Source organism: Saimiri boliviensis, chromosome 2 (genome assembly GCF_048565385.1).
Source record: "Saimiri boliviensis isolate mSaiBol1 chromosome 2, mSaiBol1.pri, whole genome shotgun sequence".
Taxonomy (NCBI): Eukaryota; Metazoa; Chordata; class Mammalia; order Primates; family Cebidae; genus Saimiri; species Saimiri boliviensis.
This window is the reverse complement of record NC_133450.1, coordinates 173,434,728-173,444,043: the sequence shown is the minus strand read 5'-3', so window position 1 is coordinate 173,444,043 and position 9,316 is coordinate 173,434,728. Positions and strand designations below refer to the sequence as shown.

Sequence of the window (9,316 nt, the reverse complement as noted above, 5' to 3'; positions counted from 1 at the left end):
GGCTTGACTAAATTTCAGTTAATCTTTTTTGACCAGAGCACTTCATAGGTCAGAGAGGGTACAGTGCAATATGTGTAGGTCATACTGCAACACAGATCAGAAAACATGTCTGGTTTTCTGACTAATAGTGATGTAAAATGTCAACAGAGCCTAAGGAACTCTTTATTGTAAAAGTATAGTTTTTCCACACAACCAACCAGTAAGTTTTGGTGAGGTGATAGTTTGATACCATGAGAATTCTAGTAGGGATGTAGCTCAATCTTTTATCTAATAGTTTTGGCATCAAAATATGTTTAATACTTTTAACTTTTTAACATTTTAGTTTTTAAAATATTCAAAAATATTTGTTTTCCACAAACCGTAAAATTTTGCAAAAGTAAGATTCACTTTCATAATAATGGCATATTTACTCATTAATCGGAATGTGAGCACCTTCCTTCTTTTTGATTTTCCATACCCTGTATAGTAGCCAGAATGATAGCCACTCATGTACCAAGAGATTAACATACTTCCTAAAGTATTATCATCATCAAGAAAATCTAGTCATGTGAGAGGTGGTGGGGGGATTATTCGTGGTCCAGAAGGAAATGGAGGCAGCCGGCATGATAGGAAGTAGGGTGGTATGGATGGTGGGCTATTGAATTTTAGATCTGACCTGGCTTTCCTGGTCCCAGTCCTGATGCTGGCATGGGGTTTGGTGGAGGGAGAAAAGAATTCCATGGAGTAGCTTTTGACCTGATACTACATGATTTGTTTCCAGGATCTGGAGTTCTCACTTTCCTCCACTGAATCTTGACTTTCGTTTTCATTCTCTTGAGCATTCTGTCCTATATTAGCTACAGAGGTTGAAGAAACTAGATCACACAGATTAGCTCCTACTTCTATATCCAGTGTAAACCACAACACAGCTTCCTCTCTTCAGATCAACAGAAGCAATGGTAGCTGGGTAAATGCCACTGTCTTCTGACCAAATGGCAAAACATTTGTGCCCAACTTTTCACTACTTCAAGAAAGTTGCAGTATTCTTTTTTTTTTTTGGGGGGGGGGGCTTTTATTCTTCTTAGAAGGCTTTCTATTAGGCATACATTTTGATTTATCTGAAGTTTCACAAATATTACCATTCTTTAGAGCATGGTTTAAATGAAGCCACGGCTTTATCATCCACTTTTAGCAGTGCTGTAGCATCCCAAATGTCAGAATCATCACTCTGGCCTGTGCCACACTAGAACCACACCAAATCCTCCTGCTCCAGGATGCCACAGCCACTGCTGGCACTGCCCATTGCCATCGTAAGCCTACTGCCAGTTTTACATTTCAATGAATGCATCATTTCCTACATACTTACTAACCATGGTCAAAAATTATTTCCTTGAGATGATACAGCCTTCTCCTTTGGTGGCATATATTAAGTTTGTTAGTCTCAATATAACTCAGTTTGGATTTTCAGGTTCAAGAATGTTTGTGCAGAGTTATACAAATCCTCCCTACAGGTTGTTTTTCAGCACATTTTAGTCAAATCATCGAACTATTGATCATGTCCCTACACCTAACCAATTTATAAAACTCAAAGTCATCTACTCTGCAAGGACTCTCCACAACCTTGATTGCAGAGTTGATTTTTGACCTAAAGAAACAGATTTTATCTTAGGTTCTGGATATATTCCTTTCTGTAGGTCAAAGATGATGATAATTTTCAGTAAGTTGACTGAGCAGGAATAGAACTTTTTAAGCCATCCCAGTTTTATAGGATATAAGACATTTCTTTTCCAAGGCTGATTATGAATTTTGCATTGAAATCCCTCAAAACAGTAAGCCTGTTTCATAGAAACAAATTTTTGATGAATCATCAAATCATCAAATATTTTCTCTTTCTTCAAAATGAAGGGCATCCATGCTAAGTTACCTCTGATTTAAAGTAAAAGGATCATCAAACTTTCCACGTAATGAGTATACTTTGTAAGAAAGACATTTTCACTGATAAAGTGTAATTGCTACCTTCTTCTCTGAACATTTCTTTATGAAAAAGGTGGTTGGTTTTGCTCCTTGAGTGATCCCTAAGTTGATTTAACTCTGGGTCAGTTTGTCAATTTTAGTTGGTAACAAATGGGGAGGAAGGCAGATTTCTTGAAGGGCATAAAAATAAGATATTCATTTAAAATCCTCTCCTCTTTCTCTTTGAATTGATTTGATACACCAGGAAGGTGAGTAAAGCCAATATATAGGATGAAAACCTGAATAATTTTGAAAAACTGTGCGGAAGCCTTTCTTTTGTCTTAGCGGAGGAATTTTGAAGAGGAACCCAATTGCAAGGTTCTTGCTTGTCTGATGGCAGACTTAGGATGAAATGCCATCCTCCATTGTGACAAATATGCCTACTGTTTGGCAGATTTGCTTTTTCATCTTTCTATATGGCTTTTAATTGTGTGTGCTACTAACCTTCTGAATGTAGCTCCTTTTATTGTACACTGCCTATGATTTCAATAGCATGGCATAAATTACAGTTAAGCCAATAAGTAATTGTGTCTCCTCCTGGCAGGTCCATCCCATGGTTATTCTTTCATAAGTTGTTGACTGAAGTGATTTGCCAGATGGCGAACTAGCTCTGAGGATCCCAAGTTGAAGAAGAGGCTCAATGTGGAGCTTAAAGCTAGAGGGATACTCAGCAAAGAAACCAAAAGTTATATGGGACACATGGACAGGTGATAAAAGAGAGTGAGAAGGCAATGTAGGGATTTAAATGGAGTCTACAGAGCACCAAGGAAACATGTAACTGAACCTGTACAGGAAGGTATTCTAGGCAGAGGGAGCAGTATGGACAGAGGGAAAAGTATAGAGCATTTGGGGCAAGTACATGTAGGATGGTATGACTTAAAGATGGAGTGTAAGCGGTAGGAAAGTAGGAGACAAAATTGGAGAAATAGGCTGAGGCCACATGATGTCAGACCTTGTTGCTAGACTAAGGAACTTATGCTTTATCCAGTGGATAAATGGGCAGCTACAGTGGGAGTGGAGGTTGGAAGAGCATGAACAGCTTTGCATTGTGAAGTAAGATCCCATACTTCTCCTCCAGCGAGTACTTACTCTAAGTATCCTATGACTCCAAGCTTTGGACACTTTTAACATGACTCTTTGCGTGTGTATCCCACTGAGTTTTCATTACATTTTTAATATATTGTATTATCTATTGCTTTGTAACAAATTGCCCGCCCCCACCACACACAAATGTTGGCAGCTTAAAACAATACATATTTATTTGGCTGGGCGTGGTGACCCAGCACTTTGGGAGGCCGAGGTGGGTGGATCACAAGGTCAAGAGATCAAGGCCATCCTGATCAACATGGTGAAACCCCGTCTCTACTAAAAATACAAAAAAAAATTAGCTGGGCATGGTGGTGCACGCCTATAGTCCCAGCTATTCAGGAAGCTGAGGCAGGAGAATTGCTTGAACCCAGGAGGCGGAGGTTGCGGTGAGCCAAGATAGTGCCATTACACTCCAGCCTGGGTAACAAGAGTGAAACTCCATCTAAAACAAAATACATATTTATTATGTGACAGTTTCTGTGTAATCTGAGTATGGCTTGGCTAGATCTTGCAGCTCAGGGCCTCTCCCATGGACGCAACCAAAATACTGGCCAGGTCATCACAAGGTTCAACTGAGGCATGGTGTTTCCAACTTTACTTAGTGATTGTTGGCAGGATTCCGTTTTTTCATGGGCTTTTGGACCGAGGGTCCCAGTTCCCTGCTGGCAGTTGGCTGATGGACACCCTCAATTTCTTGCCACTTGGGCTTCCCAAACTGGCAGCTTGCTCCATGAAAGCTGGTAAGAAAGAGAGTCTGCTAGCAAGGTGAAAGTTATAGTCTTTTGTGACCTGATCGTTGAAATAACATCCCATCACTTTTGCCATATTGTGTTCATTGGAAGCTAGTCACGAAGTCCCGTGCTCACTCAGGTAGAGGTTCCCTGAGTTGCCATGTCAGCTGGAAGATTCTAGAATGTCATCTGGATGGCTGTCCACTTTGAAGGCTTGCCTTCAGCAATTAGATTGTTTCTCGACCCAAAAGTGCTGAACACCTAGAGGCCCTTCCTGATATCCCAGACACTTAGACAAACCCAAGGAAGCAGGGGCACAGTGAAAATTTTGTTCCTAAATGGGGCTCCATTCTCCTCCCCTGAGGGGAATGTGGCGGAGCTCTGAGGCCTGCATGAGGAAGGAAAAAGGGATTATGCAGAGGAAAAGTCTCCACTGGGATTTTTTTACACTGCTTGTGTACGGCTCCACCAATTCAACTTTCCGGTTTGTAAATCACAGCCATTTGTCTTTCCTCTGGGATGGTTTTAGTTTAGTTTTTTTAATTTTTTCTGTTTGTTTTTGATTTTTGAGTTTTTTAAGACAGAGTCTCGTTCTTTCGCGTAGGCTGGAGTGCAATGACATGATCTCAGCCCACTACAACTTCCGCCTCCTGGGTTCAAGCGATTCTCTTGCCTCAGTCTCCTGAGTAGCTGAGATTACAGGCACCCACCACCACACCTGGCTAATTTTTGTATTTTTAGTACAGATGGGTTTCACCATATTGGCCAGGCGTGGTCTCAAATTCCTGACCTCAAGTGATCTGCCCCCCTCGGCCTCCTATAGTATTAGGCTTACAGGTGTGAGCCACCGTGCCCAGCCCCTGGGATGTTTTAACGGCTAGAAAGCAGCCCACCTCCTCACTGGCTGCTTGGAGGATGCACTCCAACAACATATATTTCCTCCCAGCAATGAGGTGGCAGATTCCGCCCAGGTTTCTCTCTCATAACTGAGGATACTCCATGCAACTAGTTATATATTCCATTTGTAAAACTTTCCATTGGGATTGTGACTTTCTTTCAAATGTAACTGACCCTCCCCTGGCGCTGTTTTCGTACAACTGTGTGTCATTGGCTGGCCCAGAGAAGATGCCACTATCTAAATTTGCTCTTACAGACGAAACTAAAATTTCATCTCCAAACATATGTATTCATTCAATAAACATTTATCAAATGCCTACTATAGGTCATTCTTGGTGCTAATCAGGGAGAATATAGCACCGTATATACCCTCTAGGAGTTTACAGACTACTGTGTCTAAGGTTGATTTGTCTCATATAATCTTTTCCCTTTGAAAAACATTTCATCTAGTAAATAGTTCCAAGATACTTACAAATAAGCAGCCTCACATTGTTCCTCAAAAGGATGAAAAATTTATGTTATCTGTCCTGCACTTTAATGCTATGGTATATATTTAATGAAGGATTTAATTTGTTCAATGTCAAGAGTGAGGAGAGCAGTACCCACAAGATAGGTCAGTTTGGAAGAATGAGTGTGCGTGGTGGGTTCCAGACCCAGCTTCCCCAGTGACTTTTTTTTCATCTTCTTCCATCTCAGCTTCCTGCTTTGGTCAAATCACACCCAATTGAATGCACATGGCAAAAATATTTCCCACAAAGGCATTTTGAACTTGGGAATAGCAGTTGATGAGCCCAGTAAGTACTATTTGTACTTACTGGCTCTAAGATCCGAGTTAATTAACCTCCCTAAACCCGCTTCTCAACTGGAAAATGGAGATAAGGAGAATTCTTTAATGCATTTATTTACTAAAAAATGTTTGATTGCAAACGCCCTTTTTGTAGTCCCCAGGGATTTGAAATGAGCAAAAGTCCTGTCCTCCTCCGGCTACTTTCTAGTTGGTGGAGACGATAAACAAATATGTAGCAGGTGGAATGTAGCAGGGTGCAATGAAGAGAATGCGAGCAGCCTATGGGACACAGGGTGGAGATGGGGTACAGTGCACATTGGGCAGCCGTCTTCTCACTGAGAAGAGGACATTTGAGAGTTAAGAAGATAAGCATTAGGAGAAGAGCGGAGTTGGTGGACAAGTGAGAGGAACAGCAAGGCTAGCTAGAGTGCAGGACTGAAAGACGGCTCTCCAGAAAACGTGATCGGAGAGCTCATGGGGCTTCACGACGGCTGACAGTAGGGACTTGACTTTTCCTCTGAATGAGACAGAAAGCCACTGGAGAGTTTTGTGCTGAGAAATGTCATATCTAACTTCTGTTTCAAAGATCATTCTGGAGTTTGGGGGTGGATCAAATGAGATAATGCCTGAAAATCAGCACAATGCCTGGAACTTGGTGAACTCACAATAAAGATTAGCTCCGGGGAAGAGGGGCCTACAGTTACACAGCATCAAGCCTTTAGGAACATGTTTGCACATTTCTGTGCCCTTCAATCGCATAGACTTGGAGCCTAAGAAATGGAGTTGTTTTTTTAAAGGATGTTCATTTCATACCAGCGGGGTTTACCCACTTTCAGGGATGGCAAGGAGCATAAATTGTAGGGAAGGCTTGGCTATTTAGAGTTGAGAGGCTCAAAATGATACTATACTTAAGGATGCCCTTGGAGCAGCTGAGAGCGTGCCCACAGAAGGCCAAGAGGCTGCCCTCTGTGCATTTTTGCTAAAAGCTTTTCATAGACTGCATTTACAAAGTGCCACCACATCTGCTAAGCCGCATAGGGATTCAGAAAGGCTGAGGCTGATTCTTATGGCATGGAGGCCTGAGAAAACCAGTCGGAGACTGATGCGGAGACAAAGGTGGGTACTGAGCCACTGTGCCAAATTCAGGGTCAACACTGAAGCGGGTGGTAGGAAGGAGTTTAAACTGAGAAATAGCAAATGAGAGCTTGCTCAAGAGGTTTGCTGAGAATAAGTGCTTCTTAATAGATTCGGTTGTGACTGGAAATTGAAAATTAATACACAGAAAGAATCCAGCTCAGAGAAGGGCAACCTGCCTGCTCAACTCTGGCCTGAGAGATGACCGTGGGGTTGGGGGAGGAGAGGATTCCTGTTTGCAAGTGTGAGTAAATTTTAAATGGAGGAGGAAGGTGTCCTGGAAACAGTCCTTCGTAAGTGTACATCCAAGGGGCTAGTTACAGCAAGTTCTTGAGAACAATGGGCCCCAGGATCCACCACGTGCCCAGCAGTTTCTCTGCAATCTAGGAAGTTAGGCAATGGGGTTGTTTCTCTCTCTTACCTGCAGAATAGAACGGATCCATGGGACATCAGAGAGCGCCGAGTTCTTTCCGGCCACGTTGCCTCTTCTTACAGCATTTGCTTCAGTGGTGGTTTGACAGACTTGGGTATTTCAGCAAATGTGCAGGGCCCTAAGGTCAAAGAGAGCCGGGGTGCGCTCTGTTCCCCACTGTTCCCTTTTCCCTTCTTGTGCTCACTTGTGTTCTCCCAGGTTTCGCTCAGGTCTCTCCTAGCTCCGTCCTTTTCTCCTGTGGCTCATTGTTCTCTCTCATTTGCTTTCTTCTCCTGCCCTTCTTTTATGCTAGATTTCTCTTTTTTAATCACCGCTATGAAGCATGTGAAGCAGTGAGTGATGTGTGTGTCCGGCTGCAGTCGTTCCAAACATTGGTCGTTGCCATAGTGTTCCTTTAGCATGAGGCCAGGGAAGTGTAGAAGGCTTTTGTGTCTGCCCTGGGGAAGGAGGACGGCCTGCTGAAGGGGTCTGAGCTCGGAGCAAGAGGTGGCTAATAATTTAGAAAGCAGGAATTTGTCTTTAGAGCTTTGGGGAGGTTTAGAAGAGGCTATTTATAATCCATCAGGGGATTAAAAAGAAAATAGGCAGGTTCTGGGATATTGCTATAGATCACCTAGACAAGATGAAAAGATAGAGCAGCTCAGGAAATGTGTTTACAGATAAGAGGCAAGTTTTAAAAGCAGGGCCATGATCATGGGGACTTTGACTGATTGCACCTACTAAATAATGTATAAATGAATGTTATTCAACAACTAGAGATATTGACTGACAAAACAACAGTGGGCAAATGGAGGCAAAAACATAAGTCTCAGCAATAAATCTCCGTCGTACAGGCTCTGCTCGTGGTACTCCCCTGTGGCCCTAGCCTTTTCCTCTTGTCCTCCAGCTAGGCTCCTTGCAGCTAGCTTTGGGGGGAGTTGATACATCATTCATTTGTGTGTTCATTTATTGTCACACATATGAATGCCGACTCTGGGTCAGATTGGATGCATTTAGGGGAAAAGACTCAGCCTCAGCCCTGAAGGACCTCATGGGAGGCAGACAGGAAACAAACCCAGCTAACAAAAATAGACTGATGAAACCTGGGGAGGGGTGGAGGGCGGGGAAAACTTAGGAGGAACACCTCAGTATCAGAAGTAACTTGGAACTAGGATCTGGTGTTTTAACTCCAGTGGAAAGTGTCTTGAGATATTCAAGACAAATGGCATGGAGAGAGAAAAAGCCAGCAATCTTTGACTTCCCTCTTTCCCAGCCAGGATTACATATTAAATATCAATAATGGCATATATTCAAAGTTCACTGAGGAACCAGAAGCGAATCCAAAATGAATCCAGTCTTCATCATTTATTTCTCCCAGCCCACAAAATAAGTGGTTTTTGTTTTGCTTTGCTTTTTTACCTAAGCTAGAGAACAGTGGTGCGATCTTGGCTCACTGCAGCCTCAACCTCCCAGGCTCAGGTGATACCGTAGGTATGCACCACCATTCCTGGCTGCTGCTTTTTTTTTTTTTTTTTTTTTTTTTTTTTTTTTGTAGAGGCAGTGTTTCACCATGTTGCCCAGGCTGGTCTCGAACTCCTGGACTCAAGTAGCAATCCTCCTGCCTTGGCCTCCCAAAGTGCTGGGATTACAGGTGCGAGCCACCATGCCAAGTCAACATTAGCATTAAAAAAAAAATTTTTTTTGAGATAAAAAGATCCAAGTACGCTGGACAATGGACAGTTTATTTCTTTCTTGTTAGATGGAGAGAATGAGAATGTGGCAAATTTGGGAGTAGATTTTTCCACAGTTGGAGAAAGCCTTGTTGATGACCAAGGCGTTTAGACTAAAGTTAGGTTTACCAATGTGGGTTACTTCTGTGAGTCAATACTTTTAAGGTAATTCGATACAAAGACGGTGGGTAATAGCTGGAGAATGGCAAGGACAACCGTTTCTCACAGTCAAACACACCCTTCTCTTTGGGGGTCAACAAACTCTAAGCCACCCATCTTCAGTGTTGTGGGTAATTCTTAGAAACCTCAGAATCATTTTATGAAGACCAGCTGGTACATGTTAGTTTCACTGACAATCTCAGGCTTCTATTTGGCACAGCAGGTTTTCAGATTTCCATTTGGAGAACTAAAGATGTCCCGTCATCAAAAGTCCATGGGTTATTGTTAAATGGCATCAAGGAGGAAATACAGGGGCTGCAGATAACCTGGCTGGGATTTTGGTTATAAGCACTCACTCTCTAAAAGTGATTAGCAGTAATATGAA

At 42.5% G+C, this 9,316-nt stretch overlaps 1 pseudogene; it reads right to left on the bottom strand.

Moving 5' to 3' along the window:
* Positions 1-644: 644 nt before the first annotated feature.
* LOC101040998 (survival motor neuron protein-like) lies at positions 645-1,288 on the bottom strand (annotated as a pseudogene).
* Between the last annotated feature and the right edge of the window lie 8,028 nt (positions 1,289-9,316).